Here is a 20,460-nt window from a genome sequence, read left to right as displayed (position 1 = left end):
ATGATTGTGTAACCTGAGCAGTCTGTCTTGTCAGTGTTCACTGTCACCCCTGGATCTGTGATGTCCTTGAGCACATGAAACCCTACTGGAGATACGAATCTGCTTGAGAATTTCAGTGACTCTCTTGAAAGTTATAATCATTTCATTCGAACTGTGCCCTTGGATAATTTCATATGAGCAGCTGCAACAAAGGCCTCAAGTGTCACTGGCTCAAGCAGGTGCAATTCTTCTTGCCCAACCCACAGCCCTCAGCCTCCACCTGCACACGCTGAGGCAGCCCCTGCAGCACATGTGACTCTGACACACTCATCATGCACGTCAGGCAGCTCAAACAGTGGAGAGCAAATGCCCCTGGGAGCACCCTTCTTCCAAGAACAGATGGGTTATTGGTGGATGAATACACCAACTTTCCTCCATGACTTGGATCCCCTACACTGCCCTCCACAATTTCCAGCAGGATGGGCTCCATTTGTTCACCATGGTGTCCAGCTTATTAATTTCTTTGCGTGTTCCCAGGTGGCACTAGTAGTAAAGAACCCGCCTACCAATGCAAGAGACATGAGAGATGTGGGTTCGATCCCTGGGTTGGGAAGATCCCTGGGAGGAGGGCGTGGCAACCCACTCCAGTATTCTTGCCTGGAGAATCCCATGGACAGAGGAGTCCGGCGGGCTACAGTCCATAGGGTCACAGAGAGTTGGACATGACTGAAGCAACCAGGCATGCCTGCACATTGTCTTACTTCCCCACACCCCTCCTGGTATTTCCTGGAATCAGCTTCCAGACAAATGATTTTTTATTCCTATCAGCTTCAGATGATGGATTTTCATTTAGATCAAGTGTATGCTCTTATAAATTAATTTTTCATATTTTGTACTCCAAGTCTTCTTGTGCTTTTACAGAACAAACAAAACATTGACAATTAGCAGGCTGATTCCATTTGCTAAAGAACATTGGGAAAAAAGTGGTGCCTGTTAATGCCAATGATCATTCCAGTTTTAATCAATCATGGAATGAAAAAAAAAACTATGAAAGTATATTCTGTAGAAGGTGAAACACTTTTTGTAATGCTATAATAAATTTAATTGGAAAATCCACAAAGCACATAAACTCGTTAATTTTTGCAGTGGAAGAATAAATACAAATGCCAGTAGAATATGATATTGCAGCAAAAGTGACTAAACTGAGAACCCAGAGAGTGAAAAAGGCCCTTGCAGTTGGTTTTCAGGCACACATAATTGTGAATTGTGTCCTGTGTCCAAACAAGATAGTATATGAATATAAATACATGTATATGTAAGTATATTTTAGTATTTATACATTATAAACATATCATATATGAATATTAAAATACACAAATATCTATTAATACATGAATATTAAAGTAAGTGATGTCTTTGTATAGCATATATTATGAACCATATATATGAAAATATACATTCTATATGTATGTGCACATACACACCCACAGGTAAAATAACTGGACTGTAAAAGTTGTGTGGTAAAGGTGATGTGGAATAAAAAATAGTCTTCAGCAAAAATTCTCCCTGCTCCCTGTCATCAAGCAGATCAGAAAATGGTTACGCTTCTGAAGAACTACACTGGGATTCAATCTGTGTTCTACAACAAGTAAAGGATATTTTGTAAAAGGTCCTGCAAGTATTAATTGCATTTTGGTCACATAATAGAGTGTCTGACTCCGGTTTTTGATGTTTCACAGCTGGCAACCTTGAAGTCTTGCCCCTCGTGCTTCACATGCGGGCCCCAGGGGCTCCTTCTTTCAACATTGGTGGGAGTTTCACACCACACAAGCCCCTACCTGAATGCAAGAACCATAGCCCTGCCTCTCTTCCTCACCATCATCTAAATTCAAGAGTCTCCTTTCTCTGATCCCCCAAGCCATCTTAAGACACCTGGCAGTAAGCCCTGTTCTCCCAAGAAAGCCTCATGAGATAACTAATTAAGGCTTTTCACACCCTCCTGATACATATGCGGCATCATCAGTCTTGACATGTAATCCAAGTTTGGGTGAGGATTCATCCTGTTTCTATCATATAACCCCAACAGTTTAACGTCAAGTGTTCAACAAATGAAGTACCCAAGTATTTCAGCTTTCAAAAATGTTTAACCAGTTGAAATGATGAAAAATAGACTTTCAAGCAAAAAAGATATAGAAATGTATTCCTACAAAAGCAGAATGCCCCAGATTATAGGGTAAATGGTAATCTTATCTCTTGGAAATTCTAATGTCTAGGCAGGCAGACAAAGAGTGGAAGAGACAGGCAATGCCTAGAACCATAAGCCGCCACTCAGCCAGGTTCCCCTCTGCCCTCCTACATGCTGGGCGCGGGGGGAGCAGGGGAGCTCACCTTTCGGGAGTCCGAGCAGTGAGGACAGGACCACCAGCAGCAGTAGCAGAAGGCACTTAGCCATCTCTGGATCTGGCTCAAGCCCCAGAGACTTACAGAAGGCAGGACGGAACCACAGCATCAAGAGCCTCTGAGATCCTGACTTTATAATTCCAGGCTGGGAGGAGCAGCCAATGGCAGCCCAGACAAAGGCTTGCACTTTCCCAGACAAAGAGAAGAGTGCCTGAAGGAACTAGGGCCCTACATTCTTTATAGCAATTACTGGTCTTGCTCACTTCCACTGGCCCTACTGAGGAAGCCAAGGTATGTAAGAAGAGCTGACTCTCCTGTGTCCCCATTGCGCAATTATAAAAATTGAAGACTAGAGTCTGACTTACATCACCTAGGGACTTGGGAATTCGGTTGAATTCATGATGTTTTACCATTTAAGAGGTTTACCATATTGAACGGAACTACTGAAGTATCGGAGAAGGCAATGGCACCCCACTCCAGTACTCTTGCCTGGAAAACCCCATGGACGGAGGACCCTGGTAGGCCGCAGTCCAAGGAGTCTCTAGGAGTCGGACACGACTGAGCGACTTCCCTTTCACTTTTCACTTTCATGCATTGGAGAAGGAAATGGCAACCCACTCCAGTGTTCTTGCCTGGAGAATCCCAGGGATGGGGGAGCCTGGTGGGCTGCCGTCTATGGGGTCGCACAGGGTCGGACATGACTGAAGTGACTTAGCAGTAGCAGCACTGAAGTATGGTGTGGGGGAAGTGGGAACAAGCAACAGGTTCATTGCTCACTTACTCGCTCAGGGGAGGCAAGCTGGCTCCTTATATGGGGCGACTGTAAGGGTTTGTCCAGGGGTCAGGCAAGAGGAGTTACTTAGGTGGTTGCCCACCCCTTTAGCAGTGCTGAGTGCAGGGACCATGCATATACCCTACATTTGCTCCCAGCTCTTCAGAAATTGGGTTTTTGGTCTCTTTTTATCTTGTCCATAATCTGCTCCAACTGCACATGTACGCAGTCATTTTTAGTTTCTGGGAGGTTTTTTGCTCAAGGAGACATTTGTCAGATACAAGGCCTGGAGCAAATTGTCCCAGCCTGTTTGTCAGATACAAGCACTTGAGCAAAGGATCCCAGCCTGTCTCAGTAGTATTGTCTCCTTTCTTGGAAATGAAACACAATTGCATTTGTTTTTTTCACTTTTTGGCTAATAGGAGCAAAATGGAGTATTTCTCCCCAGGTTATCAAAATCTGTACTACAAGTGTTACTGAAAGAGTGTAGGGGGGTCCGGCTGCTCACCGCTCAAAAGCCAAAAAACAGGCCAGGTTGGTGGAGAGTTTGCTTTATTTCAGGTGTTGGCAACTGGGGGTGGGGGCGGAGGTGGGCAGGGAGGGTGGTGGACGTCTGTCCAAAGGCTGGCTCCCCTCCCTCCCCTGGCAATCAGTGGGGCAAGAGCTTTTATAGACAGAAGGAAGGGGCCACATGCAGAAACAGCACAGTCAGCTGCTTCACACTGGTCACTGACGGTCTGGCCCACATCATTTTGACTTTTAGGTATAGTGAATCTTAAGTTCCAGGGTCCATTTGTTCCCCCCATTTTTAGACGAATTTTCAGAATTGTGGCAGCTTGGAATACACTGATGTAAAAAATATTAAAAACAAAAAAAAAGAGACAAAAGAGGGAGGGACGGAGTTCCGTCCCGGGAAGGGAATACACTGATGTAAAAAATATTAAAAACAAAAAAAAAGAGAGAATTGTGGCAGCTTATGTCATGGGTACAGTTTGGTCATAATGTGACTAAGTTCTTCACCCTAGTGTTTTCGTATCTATAAAACAACTCACAGGATGTAGCTTAAAATATTATCTGTAGTCCTTGGTGGCTCAGATGGTAAAGAATCTGCCTGCAATGCAGGAGACCCGGGTTCAATCCCTGGGTCAGAAAGATTCCTTGGAGAAGTGAATGGCAACTCACTCCAGTGTTCTTGCCTGGAGAATTCCACAGACAGAGGAGCCTGGTGGGCTATAGTCCATGGGGTCACAAAGAGTTGGACAAGACTGAGTGACTTTCACTTCTCTTGAGAAAGAACTAAAGGTCCTTGACATGACCATATTATTATTATTTTGGTCTCCGTTGACTGTTTTCCTTTATTTTTGGATTTCTCATTTGTCTGATTAAACTTATTCTTTGACTAAAGTTTCCCACAGACAAAAGGCAGATAGAAGACATGGAGGGAGTGGGTTGGGGGGAAGGACCATAGGGTCCTGCCCTGTTTCACAAGTGACCCAGAGTTTTCATTATTTTTTTAATCTCATTTTTCCTTTTTAAATAAAATTTTCTTTTCTATTCTGGATGCTGGACTACAGCTAGTGGAGAACTCACTTTCCAGAATGGTGTCAGAAGAAAATCTGCTGACCCATCCCCACACCATCCAATGAAATAACTAACTGGCAAAAAGGATCTTAAATACAATCATTCTAAATCTCTGAAAATTGTCATAACGGCATACAGCAAATCAGGAAACTATTTTTTTTCCCAAGAAAATCTACTAAATCTCTGTAGGAACAGTGAGAATCTGGGCAGGTGGTGCCACCAAAAGTGGGATCCAGAGGCTTGCCAATCAGAAGCCACTGAAGAGGCCAGGTTGATGGAAGGAAAGTTTGCTTTAGCTTGGATGCCAGTAGTCCATAAGAATATAAGAATCTGAAGCTCTCCCCCAAAAGAACAAACTTGATTTTAAACAGAGTGTGGGGACGTTCAAGAAAAAGGGCGCCCTCAAAAACAATGGAGATTTTGGTGGTAAGTAAAGAAAAGATTCTTACCTCCCTGCAAGGACCACCGTAAACTATAGGTTAGCTAGTTTACCAGAGAGACCCAGAGAGAGAAACAGCTAAGAAAACCCTACTTGGGGCAGAACAGATTTGAAAGACTGGCCTGAAGGTTGACCTTTGCAAAGGGTCAACCCTTTGAAAATAATTGGATCAGACCCTGAAGATTTTCATGTCCCAGGAGGCCATCAGCAGGTAAGCATGAAGTCCACAGCTTGGTGTAATGACAGTTTCACAGAAAATCAGGGAAAGATCTGGCATACCCCTCTCATCCCAGGATGACTGTGACCATGCACTAAACTGTGCCCTCTAAGGGTGACGTCAGAGCTGACACACGACAGGGGAAATAGATTTCACTACATTTGAAACTGCTGGGGTGTCATCTCGGGCAGCTCTGAAGAGCACTGGTACTATAGTCCCTTATGTCTCAGCACAAAAAGAATTCAGTGACCGGCAGAGTGATAGATGAGGTTCCCAGGTGGTGCGGTGGTAAAGAATCGCTCTGCCAATGCAGGAGATGCAAGAGACGCAGGTTCAATTTCTGGGTCAGGGAAGATCCCTTGGACTAGGAAATGACACCCTACTCCACTATTTTTGCCTGGAAGTTTCCATGGGCAGAGAAGCCTGGTGGGCCATAGTCCACGGGGCTGCAAAGAGTTGGACACAGCTGTATTACTGAGCACACACAGCAGAGTGATGGATAAGAAGTGGTGTATTAGAATAGGATGCTTGTGAGGCTTACAAGTAGTGGACAAGAGGGTACCATGCCTTGAGAACTTATGGGGCTACAGTTTTATAATCAAAGGAAAGGTGGGGAAGTGGAGAAGAACTTCTTGGTCTTTCTTGAATAGACATGATGTTTCTGTCATCAGCTCCTTCTCCAGTTGACCAGGGGAATTTTCTTGTTTCTACATGGTCAAGCTAGGCTCGCAAATTACTGTTTCTGTGTGTGAGAGCACATGCCCTAGGGATCATTAATTTACTGAGCTCACCGGGCAGGCTGTGGGTCCCATGCCTCCATTGTTTTATTGTTTCGGGGCATGTCTCATGCTTCTGTTCCATGGTTTTGTTGTTATGCAAGCCTGCTTGGTTTTGTGATTAAGCAAACCTGCTTTCTTGAGTAATCATTAGCTTAGGGGGTCTCTCACCTTTTTTTCTACTTACAATCCTCTAGTGGGATTAACTAATCACCGACTTTGTCCCTTTGTGCTGTCCCTGTCACAGTAGTCCAACCAAGTCACTAAGCAAATAAACAGAAAATCACAACAAAATAACAAACGCTGGGAGGCAAGGTGAAAGAGCAGGAATCAATATCCAGAATTGCAGTGATGATTTATTTAAATGTTCAGTTTTCAACCCCATATCATGAGAAATGCAAAGAAACAGGAAAGTATGACCCATACACAGAAAGAAAATAAAATAGGCGATAAAAACCTCCTATGACTGGGGGGTGGGAGGTGTGGAGGGGGAGATGCTGGTCAGAGGGCACAAATTTTCATTGTAAGATGACTAAGTTCTGGAGATCTAATGTACAGCATGGTGACTATACTTAACAAAACTGTATCGTGTACCTGACACTCGCTAAGAGAATAGATCTTGAGGGTTCTTACAACATACACGCACACCCAAAGATAACTATGTAAGGCAGATTTTAAAAAATAATTTTTTTATTTATCATTTGCTTTTGGCTATACTGGGTCTTTGGTGCTGTGTGCTGGCTTTTCTCTAGTTGTGGCAAGCAGGAGTTACTGTCTGGTTGCAGTGCTCTGGCTTCTTATTATTGGTGGCTGCTTTTGTTGAAGAGCACAGACTCCAGGTGCGTGGGCTTCAGTGGTTGCAGCACATGGGCTCAGTAGTTGTGGCTCCCAGGCTCTAGAGCACAGGCTCAGTAGTCATGGTCCATGCACCACATGCTCCGTGGCATGTGGGACCTTCCTGGACCAAGACTGAACCTGTGTCTCCTACATTGGCAGGCATATTCTTTACCACTAATGCACCAGGGAAGTCCCATAGATGTTTTAATTAGCTTGACTGTGGTAATCATTTCACAGTGTGTACATAACATGAAATCATCACACTGTATCTTTTAAACATACATAATTGTCATTATCGATTATACCTCAGTAAGGGCTTCCCTGTGAAACTAGTGGTAAAAAACCTGCCTGCCAATGCAGGAGACATAAAGACATAGGTTTGATCCCTGAGTCAGAAAGATCCCTGGAGAAGGGCATGACAATCCACTCCAATATTCTTGCCTGGAGAATCCCATGGACAAAGGAGGCTGGCAGGTTACAGCCCATAGCGTCACACAAACTCACACTATAGAAGCAACTTAACATGCACACATACCTCAATAAAGCTGGGGTAGGGGTTTCAGCTGAAAAAAAAAAAAAAAAAAGCGCAGTCTAAAAGTTGAGTTGTTGTTCAGTCACGTAGCTGTGTCCAACTCCTTTTTGATCCCATGAACTGTAGCCCAACAGGCTTCTCTGTCCATGGGATTTCCCAGGCAACAATATTGGAGTGGGTTGCCGTTTCCTTCTCCAGGAAATCTTCCTGACCCATGTCTCTTGGATTAGTAGGCAGATTCTTTACCACTGAGCCCCTGGGGAAGCCCATGTTGAAAGATATGTCAAACGTTTACTGATACTTAAAGAAAATCAGATATCCCAAGTTAAGGAATTTCGTGCTTTTCTATGTATGGGAAGATCCAAGAATCTGAGCTCACTGAAATCTTTCCTTTGCTATGCACCTCAGCTATCTGGGGCTAGTATTACATCCTAAATTCCCTCAGGGCTCACCAGTGTTGCAGAGAAGAAGCCAATTGTGACTCCATGTTGGAAGCCGTTTCTTTGACTTGCTTTTCATTGCTGCTGTTATTACAATCATGCATAATGGCTTGCCTCATAGGACCCTACCTCTATGCCTGAATGTTAAACTAAAGTGCCTTTGTTCAGCTCATAGAGAGATAATCTGGCCCTGCCCATGTGTGAATGGCTACAAAAAAAGAGATTAACACACCCCTTCCAAAGGCTGGCCCTTCCCAGAGATGTTTTGTAAGACTGAAGACCCTTTTTACTTCCTCACTGCCTCTCTATTCTGCCTTTTGACTTTAGTTCCTCATTGCTTCTCTCTCTCTGACTCTATAAAAGAACCTGTCATCCAGACCCTGACAAGATGGTCGCTTTGAGACATGAGTCTGCCATCTTCTCGGTCAGCCTCGGATTTATTGGCCTCTCATGCAGTGAGCAGAGAGAGCTTGGACTCGGTAACAAACTTGGAAAACCAGCCAATAAAACTGAGAGATGAGATGTTGAGGCAAGGAATACGACTTTATTTGGAAAGTCGGCTGACTGAGAAGATGGCAGACTAATGTCTGAAAGTAGCCATCTTGTCAGAGTCTGGATGCCAGGTTCTTATAGAGCCAGAGAGAGAGAAGCAATGAAGAACTAAAATCAAAGACAGAACAGAGAGGCAGAGGCAGTGAGGAAGTACAAAGGGTCTTCAGTCTTGCAAAACATCTCCAGGAAGGGCCGTCCTGTGGAAGGGGTGTGTTAATCTCTTCTTTTTGTCTAGCTATTCACAGGTGGGCAGGGCCAGATTATCTCTCTATGAGATGAACAAAGGCTCTTTAGTTTAATAGTCAGGCACGCAGGCAGGGTCCACTGATGCAGGCCATTGTGTATGACTGTAATAACAAAAGGAACAAGAAGCAAGTCAAATGAATAGTTTCCAACATGGAGTCAGAATTGGCTTCTTTATAACAATATGGTTGGTTCTGTTTCTCTGCGGAACCCTGACAGGTACATTATCCAGAAAGCTCAACAAATTCTTAATAGGGTAAACCCAAGAGAGATTTACACCTAGGATTATCATGGTAAAAATGTTTAAAGATCAAAAACGTCGTGTAAGTAGCATGGAAAAAAAAAATGACCCATGACATACAAGGGACTTCCTAAATAAATTAAAAGCTGACTTCTCTTCAGAATTAGTGGAGGCCAGAGGACACCGTGACACTACCCCAAAGTGTGTGCAGAAAGTGAAGAAGAACTGAAGAGCCTCCTGATTAAGGTGAAAGAGGAGAGTGAAAGAGTTGCCTTAAAACTCAACATTTGAAAAACTAAATCATGGCATCTGGGCCCATCACTTCATGGCAAATAGATGGGGAAACAACGGTGGATGGTGACTGCAGCCATGAAATTAAATTCTGTGTCCCCTTCCCTGAATTCCAAAGGGCAGGTTCAGGCAGTTGCCAATCATGGAAGGGATGAAATGCAGAGATAAGGGAGGAACAGTCAGAATGCAATAGTTGTAGCCTTGGGAGCAAGGCTCTGGTCCCCACTCAAGGCATACACAAAACAATAATTTTGAGCTGTTTTTCAAATAGAGAAACCCCTCCAGGTGGGAGAGGCAAGCTGCCCAGAGGCACATAGACCCAGACAGTTGGAACCGGAGGCTAAAGATGACCACTCTCACTGACCTCACCACCATCCAATTAGAAGAATGTCCATGAGCTGATCAGACCCTGTTCCTTGAACACTATAAAACTCATTAGTCCCTCTAGGTTGGAACACACAGTTTTGATGGCTCTGGACCCCTTTGCCTGGCAAGACAAAGAAGCTATTCTTTTCTACTTCACTCCAAACTCTGTCTCTGAGATTGAATTCGGTGTTGGGGCACAGATACCTATTCAGCTTCACCCTCTTCTGTCCTCCATGAGCATACTGACTGAAGAAAGCTGCTTTACCAAGTGGTTTTTCTAGTCTCCCGATTATGTGGTTTCTGGGGGCCTCAGGTAGGAAGAGGGACCTTCAGCTTAGCTCAGCCCTGTGGGATTCAGTCCCTGGGAGCTTCTCTACAAAGAATCCAAGTCTAGGGAAGCTTCCAGCTCAGTGGGTGTTACAATCACATACTGCTCTCCTTGATGGAGAGTGCTGACATTAGGCGGGGTTCGGGGGGGATGGGGAGCACAATATGAGGGTTGTGGTTGGTTTTATTTGGGGGGAATGAGGACTATAGCCCAGGAGATTGCATTTCAGATAGCTCTGAGAAACTGCTCTACAGAGGTAGGGTGGAGAAGGTCAGTATACATGTGATTTGGTGTATACTTTGGTGAAGAGGGAATTCATGCATTCAAGCACATTTTTTTTCCCCAGAAGATTTCTGCTAGTCAAGAAATTTCTGCTACATCATCATGAAGGATTCTAGTACTTTTCTAGATATGGGGAGATACAAGAACTGGGCTCATAAAATTGGCTCCTGAAGATATCTATCTAAAGACCTGTTCTGCCAGTTTTCCCCAGAGAACAGAATGTCTCATTTCTGTTCTTCACCCTGAGCTTTTCAGGGGGGTATTCAAAGTCAGCAGCTGCAGCAGTACATAATTTAATCCTCGTAGAGGTAGATGGCAAGTGCCCATGGCAAGTGCTGATTTAAGAGGGAAAGATCTCCACCTTGGGGTTATGAAGATGGCTAAATACACAGCAAGTAACAGTCGGACAGGGGAGACTGATAGCAGTTTTTTAGTTGTGTGTGAGTCTGTGTGTGTGTGTGTGTGCTCAGTCGTGTCCAACTCTTTGCAGCCCCATAGACTGTGGCCCACCAGACTCCTCTGTCCATGGGATTTCCCAGGCAAGAACACTGGAGCGGGTTGCCATTTCCTCCTCCAGGGCATCTTCCTGATCCAGGCATGGAAGCCACATCTCCTGCATTGGCATGCAGATTCTTTACCACTGCGCCACCTGGGAAGCCAGTATTAGTCACACAAGATGCCCCAATTATGTGGCAGGATAAGAAACGGACACACTCAACTCCTTTCCCCCTTATCCTTCCCTGAAGAACTCTAATTTCTTCTAAGAGGCTTCCAAGCTTTTTCAAAACCTGACCTCACAGAGGGTTTTTGGCAAGCACAAACAGAAGTCGTCTAGGACAACTTCGGGCTTCTCAGCTGGCTCAGTGGTGAAGAATCCACCTGCCAATGCAGGAGACACAAGAGACATGGGTTTGATCCCTGGGTCAGGAAGATTCCCTGGAGGAGGAAATGGCAACCCACTCCAGTATTCTTGCCTGGAGAAATTCATGGACAGAGGAGCCTGGTGGGACCCCTGTCCATGGGGTCCCAAAGAGTTGGACATGACAGAGCAACTAACACTTTGGAACTTGAGGTCTTGTAGACTGGTGAGGTAAAGTTTCATTCATTGTTCTTTTAGGGGATTTTCCTCATTCTCTTAATTGAGAGTCATTCCTCTGCATTTTCATTTTACTGAACTTCATCTGTCTCTATGAATTTTGGAGAAACTATTGTCTGCTGTGGTGTTAAAGGAGTATGTCTATGTGGGAGCATCCCTGTGTAGTCTGTGTCCAGTATTTTTGTTACAAGGGCTGGTTTTAGTGTGGATGCCAGCCATGTCTTTCCTCCAAGTGCGCTGGCCATATGCCCTTGGTAGACTGTGTGTGTTGTGTTGGGGTTTTAGAGCCTGTGCAGGATATGAGGTGGGGCTTCCTGTCCACACTGTGCTGTCCCTGCTCTGGCAAGGGTGGGGTCTGCTCCCCAGTTGCTGAAGTAGAGGTCCAAGGGTCTGGTTTGATCAGGCTCCATTGCTGTGGAATGCATTCCTGGCCCCAGAGGAGAAGATTGCTGAAGCGAGTGAAGCCTGTGCAGGCGCAGAGGGTCCAAACGTTCCTGCCTAGGTATCCGTGGTTCCGTTCAAGTCAGTTCCAACTCCAAGCCTTTTCTGTTGTGTTGATCTCAGATCTAGGGTATGCCTACGGTGCGGAGTGGTGGTGCAAGTTTGGAGGTCGGGGTGTTGTGGCTGCAGGAATTGAGGTGACTGACATTTCCCAAGACCTGTCTTCCCCAGACCCTGGGCTGTAGCTAAACCAAGTCCTCTCCCAGGGCCTATCCGATGTTCAGCGCTTAACCACTGCACCCTCTGTGGCACCACCCAGCCTCTTGTGAAGGTGGTGGCCACTAAGGCCTATCCGAGTCATAGGCCAGCCACCCTCATCTGTCTGTGCTGAGCGCTTAGTCACTACGTCATGTCCAACTCTTGCAACCCCTTGGACTGTAGCCCACCAGGCTCCTCTGTCCATGAGGATTCTCCAGGCAAGAATACTGGAGTGGGTTGCCATGCCCTCCTCCAGGGGATCCCTCCAGGGGATCTTCCCAACCTAGAGACTGAACCCAGGTCTCCCTCATTACAAGCGGATTCTTTACCATCTGAGCCACTTATGCACGCTTGTTCCTTGGAAGAAAAGCTAAAACCTAGACAGCATATTAAAAAGCAGAGACATTATTTTGCCGACAAAGGTCCGTCTAGTCAAAACTATGGTTTTTCCAGTAGTCATGTATGGATGTGGGAGTTGGACTATAAAGAAAGCTGAGTGCCAAAGAACTGATGCTTTTGAACTGTGGTGTTGGAGAAGACTCTTGAGAGTCCCTTGGACTGCAAGGAGATCCAACCAGTCTATCCTAAAGGAAAAGACTTTCCTGCCGGGGTCCAGCCCCGGTGGATCCAGGGAATTCGAAGCGGGGACGGCGTCGGCGAGGATCAGGAAACAACTGCTTAATTAAACTTTAATTAAGGATATAAAGAGTAATGGAATAAGGATAGCTCAGTGAGGAAATTCAGTGGAGAAAAGAGGCTGAATAATTCAGCCAGAAGGTAAGAGAAAGAACGACATGGTGAGACCAAGTTTCGGTGAACAAGGCCCGCACTTTATTTTCCAAAGTAGTTTTTATACCTTAAGTTATGCATAGAGGATAATGGGGGAAGGGGTAGAGTCATGCAGCAAGCCAGGCTTTCTTCCTGCAAACTTATCATATGCAAAAGCTTAGGTGATTTGCATCATCTTCTGGCCCGGAGGCCTGTTAACATTTTAAGACCCTTTCTTCAGAAAACTTATTTTTCTCTAAAGGTGATAAGTCAAGCGCCACCCTCCAAAAGCATTAGACAAAGTTGCATTCCTACAGAGCAAAGGTGTGGTGGGCTATAACAAGAAAAAGAATTAACTCAAGGGTCCCAGGTTACAAACATTAAAGCTACTATTTACACCAATTATATTAATCAATACACTGCCAGGGACACAGCAGGTAAGGGATATGGAGACTTAGCAGCAAACATTGGCCCAAGAAGTGAAAATCCCTTCACCAATACAATTTCTAATCAATCTTTTAACTGCTCAAAGGAATCTGTATTTAGACAGTTTAGAACATCTCATGCCTCTCACAGTTTGGAGGCTCTGAGCAATCACATGTGGCCGGAAAAACCTATTCAGGCAGGCTAGAGGACTTCCAAGGGAGTTTGTAAGTTGAAACACTGTCACACCCAGGAATTATTAACTGGAGCTGTAAGCTAACTCTTTTTTCAGAGAGAGGTAGTGGGGGACAGCCCCCCGTAAAGTCAGAGGTGTAGGTGAAAGCACAAAGCAGAAAGTAGGCAGACTCTGGTTTTGGGGGTAGATTGCTCCAGAATTTCCAGGGAGACTCCTGAGGCTTGATCCCGCCTTTGCCTATGCCAAGCCTCCTTCCTCATGACCTTTGCCAGGGACGGAGCTTGCTCCCCGCACTTTCCAGTGATGCTGGGATAGATTGAAAGCAGGAGAAGGGGACAACAGAGGATGAGATGGTTGGATGGCATCACCGAATCAATGGACATGAGTCTGAGCAAGCTCCAGGAGTTGGTGATTCACCGGGAAGGCTGGCGTGCTGCAGTCCATGGGGCATAGAGTTGGACACGACTGAGTGGTTGAGATTCGGTGCTTAGCGGCTGCGCCCTCTTGTGGCGTCTCCTAGTACATACTCTGACGTCAGCTGTGGCTAGAGACTTGCTGCCCACTCACTGTTTATGGGCCCTCAGTGGACTCTGTGGCTCCCGACCAATCACACCCCAGGCGCCCTGGTCTGTTTTTGCAGAGCTAGAGCAAATCTTATCCCAGATCTCGTGTCAGCCTTTGGTGTGTTGTGAGTGGGCTAGGGTGTTTGCACCTTCAGGTTGGGAAGTAATGCAAGCAATAGCAAGCCAGCATGCATGCATTCCTCACAAGTACAGTCTAGCCTTCTCCAGTCCTTGGTCTGTGTCAGTGGATTTCCTGGGAACCTGATGGGATGCCCTAATTTCAGCTTTCCTTGCTCACCCCCCAGGGCAGGAGTCCATCTGTATGGACCTTCTCTTCCTTACACATCCCGTCAAGCGTGCAGGTTCCGAGACAATGCCTTTGTTTTCTATCCTACTAGGTTACATGAAGATCTTTTTTACAGCTTTGATTGTATAGTTCTTTTGCCGGTTTCCAGTTTTAAATGGAATTTTTTTTTCATTTCTCTTTCTCTTCATTATTGGTGTATAGAAAATCAACAGATTTCTGTATGCTAAGCTTATACTCTGCAACTTTACTGAATTCATTTATTAATTCTAACACCTTTTTGATGGAGACTTCAGGGTTTTCTTTATAAAGTACTGCAAACAGGGACAGTTTTACTTCTTCCTTTTGTCTAATTGCTGTGGCTAGGACTTTGAACACTGTGTTAAACAGACACCAGCCCCTACTATTTTCTATTTTCTTAGAGTTCATCTGAGTTGCCACTTGAATCTGCCAGCTCCCTGATTGGAGCCCAACCTCAAGTTCAAGTTGGAACTGATGCCTGAAGGGCAACCGCTAGGAGCTGGGAGACTCGGGGAAAGGATCTGCAGAGGATCCTCTAAGAGGAGGAAGATGACAGACGGGATGACAGCTGGCTACTTCAGGGATGTGGCCCTCTATAACACGGGTGATGGAATGAAGGAGTAAACAGCTATGTTACATCTGTAAAGTAATAATAACTTTATAACTTATTATAACATAATATTATAACATTATAACATAATAACTTTATCGCACCCTTTTTCTGGGTTTTGGGGGGGAATGTTTTATCTGATACTCTACATGGAAAGTACAGGTATCTCCAACTTCTGGACATACTCTGAACCCGAAAGTGGATGTGGAAGTGGAAATGTGGAAAGTAGCCTCTCTGTTGGACTTCCTGGGTGGTGCTGTGGATAGGAATCCACTTGCCAAGGCAGGGGACATGTGTTCGATCCCTGGTCTGGGAAGATCCCACATGCCTCAGAGCAACTGAGCCTGTGTGCCACAACTGCTGAGTTCTAGCTGCACCAACTGAAGCCCGTGCACCTGGAGTGTGTCCTCCGCAACAAGAGAAGCCACCACATTGAGAAACCGTCCCACCGAGAAGCCCAAGCACTGCAACAAAGACTAGCCCCTGCTTGCTGCAACTAGAGAAAGGCTGTGCAAAGCAACGAAGACCAAGCACAGCCAAAAATAAATATTACTGAAAAGAAAAAGTAGCCTCTGTGTTACAACCAGGTCTTCCTTCCTAGTTAACTAAAATACTAAAATCCTAATTGCATGTCATCATTTAGAAACAAACTATAATATATTTACTTTCCGAGTTCAAACCTATTCCTTATGTCCAGTGATCCTCACAACTGTTCATGTGTGAAGCCAACTGGATTAAGTCCAAAGAGCATCCAACTGAGGTTCAGGGTCCTAATTCTGGTGCAATTGTTTTTCATTTGTAGATTAAATACTAAGTTTATAGAACCTAACATTCTTATTTCTGGTACCACCATTTTTGTTTTTCAATTTCCCACTTTATTTTTACAATCAGAAGAAGCAAAATGAAACAATTTTGGAGTAACCTCCGGAACACTGCTGAGACCAAGCTGCCTGAGTTAAGTGAGGTGGGGCTGGTCAGTGGCTCCCTCTTGTGTCAAATGTGAGCATTCTTTGTCAGTAGCTCACAGAGTCGGACACGACTGAAGCGACTTAGCAACAGCAGCACCAGATTCAGCATTTAATGTTCAAAAGTACAGATTATGTAGTAGCTCAGCTGGTAAAGAATCCGCCTGCAGGAGACCCCAGTGTGATTCCAGGATTGGGAAGTTCCTCTGGAGAAGGGGATAGGCTACCCACTCCAGTATTCTTGGGCTTCCCTGATGGCTCAGAAAGTAAAGAATCCATCTGCAATGTGGGAGACCTGGGTTCCATCCCTGGGTTGGGAAGATCCCCGAGAGGAGGGCATGGCAACCCACTCCAGTATTCTTGTCTGAATAGAGGAGCCCAGCAGGCTACAGTCCATGGGGTCGCAAAGAATCGGATACGACTGAGCGCCTAAGCACAGTGCTGAACGAAAGTAGAAATGCATAGGACTGCCGGCATGTCAGTTTAGTGTGTTTCAGCAGCCAGCAGTCTGACAAAATTCATATAAGAATTAACTGTCAGAACTAGACTTCTGAGCTTTTCCATAGGTGTGAGCCATCAGACTTAGTCCAGGACTTCCTCCTCAGATGTACAGAAAGCCCTGTACATAGCCAAAGTTCAAAACTGTTTTCTGAATGCCTGCTAAGAAGTCTAGAGAAATCTACTGGCAGAAATGGGTATTATAGATTAATGAGAGGAGCATATTATTCGTGTAATGGAGAAATATAATCATTGCAAACACTAATTCTAAGTGAATTGGCATCTCTTGGATGGATTAAGGTCCCTACTGATGATGGCAAGGAAAAAACAACAAATTTTTCCAGTTCTGAAAGCTAAGGCCTCTGTTTTTGTAGAGAAATGGTGGAATCTGTACATCTGTGAAGGCAGAACCAATGGTAAGATAGGGGTTGGAGAAGAAAATTGTTCTTCCTAAGGATGTGAGGATGACTGGGGGAGATTTGTGGTTATTAGGGCTCCAGGGAAAAGAGAGAGAGGGGTGGAGAGGGAAGAGCAGCTGTAAACAACGCAGGTTGTCTACATCCTCAAACCCCAGACTCTCAAAAACCCTGGGCACAAAAATGTGGTGTGTTTTTTTTGGTCACACCACACAGCATGTAGGGATTGAACCTACACCCCTTGCATTGGAAGCGCAGAGTCTTGAGAGAGTCATTTCCTAGGCAGGTTGATAAGAAGTCTAGGGGTCTGGAATTGTTAAGGAGGAAGAAAAGACAAAACATTTTTTTCCTTCTCTACATTCCTTAGGATTATATAACAATAATGTATCCTGCCTGAGGACAGCCACTGGATTAAATCTTATGGCTAATTCTGTTATCTTAAAATGTAAATGATGGGAGTTCAGTTCAGTCGCTCAGTCGTGTCTGATTCTTTGCGACCCCATGAATCGCAGCATGCCAGGCCTCCCTGTCCATCACCAACTCCCGGAGTTCACCCAGACTCACGTCCATCGAGTCAGTGATGCCATCCAGCCATCTCATCCTCTGTCGTCCCCTTCTCCTCCTGCCCCCAATCCCTCCCAGCATCAGAGTCTTTTCCAATGAGTCAACTCTTTGTATGAGGTGGCCAAAGTACTGGAGTTTCAGCTTTAGCATCATTCCTTCCAAAGAAATCCCAGGGCTGATCTCCTTCAGAATGGACTGGTTGGATCTCCTTGCAGTCCAAGGGACTCTCAAGAGCCTTCTCCAACACCACAGTTCAAAAGCATCAATTCTTTGGCGCTCAGCCTTCTTCACAGTCCAACTCTCACATCCATACATGACCACAGGAAAAACCATAGCCTTGACTAGATGGACCTTTGTTGGCAAAGTAATGTCTCTGCTTTTTAATATGCTATCTAGGTAGGTCATAACTTTCCTTCCAAGGAGTAAGCGTCTTTTAATTTCATGGCTGCAGTCACCATCTGCAGTGATTTTGGAGCCCCAAAATAATAAACTCTGACACTGTTTCCACTGTTTCCCCATCTATTTCCCATGAAGTGATGGGACCAGATCCCATGATCTTCGTTTTCTGAATGTTGAGCTTTAAGCCAACTTTTTCACTCTCCTCTTTCACTTTCATCAAGAGGCTTTTGAGTTCCTCTTCACTTTCTGCCATTAGGGTGGTGTCATCTGCATATCTGAGGTGATTGATATTTCTCCCGGAAATCTTGATTCCAGCTTGTGTTTCTCCCAGTCCAGCATTTCTCATGATGTACTCTGCATATAAGTTAAATAAGCAAGGTGACAGTATACGGCCTTGACGTACTCCTTTTCCTATTTGGAACTAGTCTGTTGTTCCATGTCCAGTTCTAACTGTTGCTTCCTGACCTGCATACAGATTTCTCAAGAGGCAGGTCAGGTGGTCTGGTATTCCCATCTCTTGAAGAATTTTCCACAGTTTATTGTGATCCACACAGTCAAAGGCTTTGGCATAGTCAATAAAGCAGAAATAGATGTTTTTCTGGAACTCTCTTGCTTTTTCCGTGAGCCAGCGGATGTTGGCAATTTGATCTCTGGTTCCTCTGCCTTTTCTAAAACCAGCTTAAACATCAGGAAGTTCACGGTTCACGTATTGCTGAAGCCTGGCTTGGAGAATTTTGAGCATTACTTTATTAGCATGTGAGATGAGTGCAATTGTGTGGTAGTTTGAACATTCTTTGGCATTGCCTTTCTTTGGGATTGGAATGAAAACTGACCTTTTCCAGTCCTGTGGCCACTGCTGAGTTTTCCAAATTTGCTGGCATATTGAGTGCAGCACTTTCACAGCATCATCTTTCAGGATTTGGAATAGCTCAACTGGAATTCTATCACCTCCACTAGCTTTGTTCGTAGTGATGCTTTCTAAGGCCCACTTGACTTCACATTCCAGGATGTCTGGCTCTAGGTGAGTGATCACACCATCGTAATTATCTGGGTCATGAAGCTGTTTTTGTACAGTTCTTCTGTGTATTCTTGCCACCTCTTCTTAATATCTTCTGCTTCTGTTAGGTCCATACCATTTCTGTCCTTTATCGAGCCCATCTTTGCATGAAATGTTCCCTTGGTATCTCTAATTTTCTTGACGAGATCTCTAGTCTTTCCCATTCTGTTGTTTTCCTCTATTTCTTTGCATTGATCGCTGAGGAAGGCTTTCTTATCTCTTCTTGCTATTCTTTGGAACTCTGCATTCAGATGCTTATATCTTTCCTTTTCTCCTTTGCTTTTCGCTTCTCTTCTTTTCACAGCTATTTGTAAGGCCTCCCCAGACAACCATTTTGCTTTTTTGCATTTCTTTTCCATGGGGATGGTCTTGATCCCTGTCTCCTATACAATGTCACGGACCTCATTCCATAGTTCATCAGGCACTCTATCTATCAGATCTAGTCCCTAAAATCTATTTCTCACTTTCACTGTATAATCATAAGGGATTTGATTTAGGTCATACCTGAATGGTCTATTCTTGATGAAAGTGAAAGTGGAGAGTGAAAAAGTTGGCTTAAAGCTCAACATTCAGAAAACGAAGATCATGGCATCCAGTCCCATCACTTCATGGGAAATAGATGGGGAAACAGTGGAAACAGTGTCAGAGTTTATTTTGGGGGGCTCCAAAATCACTGCAGATGGTGACTGCAGCCATGAAATTAAAAGACGCTTACTCCTTGGAAGGAAAGTTATGACCTACCTAGATAGCATATTCAAAAGCAGAGACATTACTTTGCCAACAAAGGTCCGTCTAGTCAAGGCTATGGTTTTTCCTGTGGTCATGTATGGATGTGAGAGTTGGACTGTGAAGAAGGCTGAGCGCCGAAGAATTGATGCTTTTGAACTGTGGTGTTGGAGAAGGCTCTTGAGAGTCCCTTGGACTGCAAGGAGATCCAACCAGTCCATTCTGAAGGAGATCAGCCCTGGGATTTCTTTGGAAGGAATGATGCTAAAGCTGAAACTCCAGTACTTTGGCCACCTCATGCAAAGAGTTGACTCATTGGAAAAGACTCTGATGCTGGGAGGGATTGGGGGCAGGAGGAGAAGGGGACAACAGAGGATGAGATGGCTGGATGGCATCACTGACTCGATGGATGTGAGTCTGGGTGAACTCCAGGAGCTGGTGATGGACAGGGAGGCCTGGCGTGCTGTGATTCATGGGGTCGCAAAGAGTTGGATACGACTGAATGACTGAACTGAACTGATACCTGAATGGTCTAGTGGTTTTCCCTACTTTCTTCAATTTAAGTCTGAATTTGGTAATAAGGAGTTCATGATCTGAGCCACAGTCAGCTCCTGGTCTTGTTTTTGTTGACTGTATAGAGCTTCTCCATCTTTGGCTGCAAAGAATATAATCAATCTGATTTCAGTGTTGACCATCTGGTGATGTCCATGTGTAGTCTTCTCTTGTGTTGTTGGAAGAGGGTGTTTGCTATGACCAGTGCATTTTCTTGGCAAAACTCTATTAGTCTTTGCCCTGCTTCATTCCGTATTCCAAGGCCAAATTTGCCTGTTACTCCAGGTGTTTCTTGACTTCCTACTTTGGCATTCCAGTCCCCTATAA

Source organism: Bos javanicus, chromosome 29 (assembly GCF_032452875.1).
Source record: "Bos javanicus breed banteng chromosome 29, ARS-OSU_banteng_1.0, whole genome shotgun sequence".
NCBI classification, from domain to species: Eukaryota; Metazoa; Chordata; class Mammalia; order Artiodactyla; family Bovidae; genus Bos; species Bos javanicus.
This window is presented reverse-complemented; position numbering follows the sequence as displayed.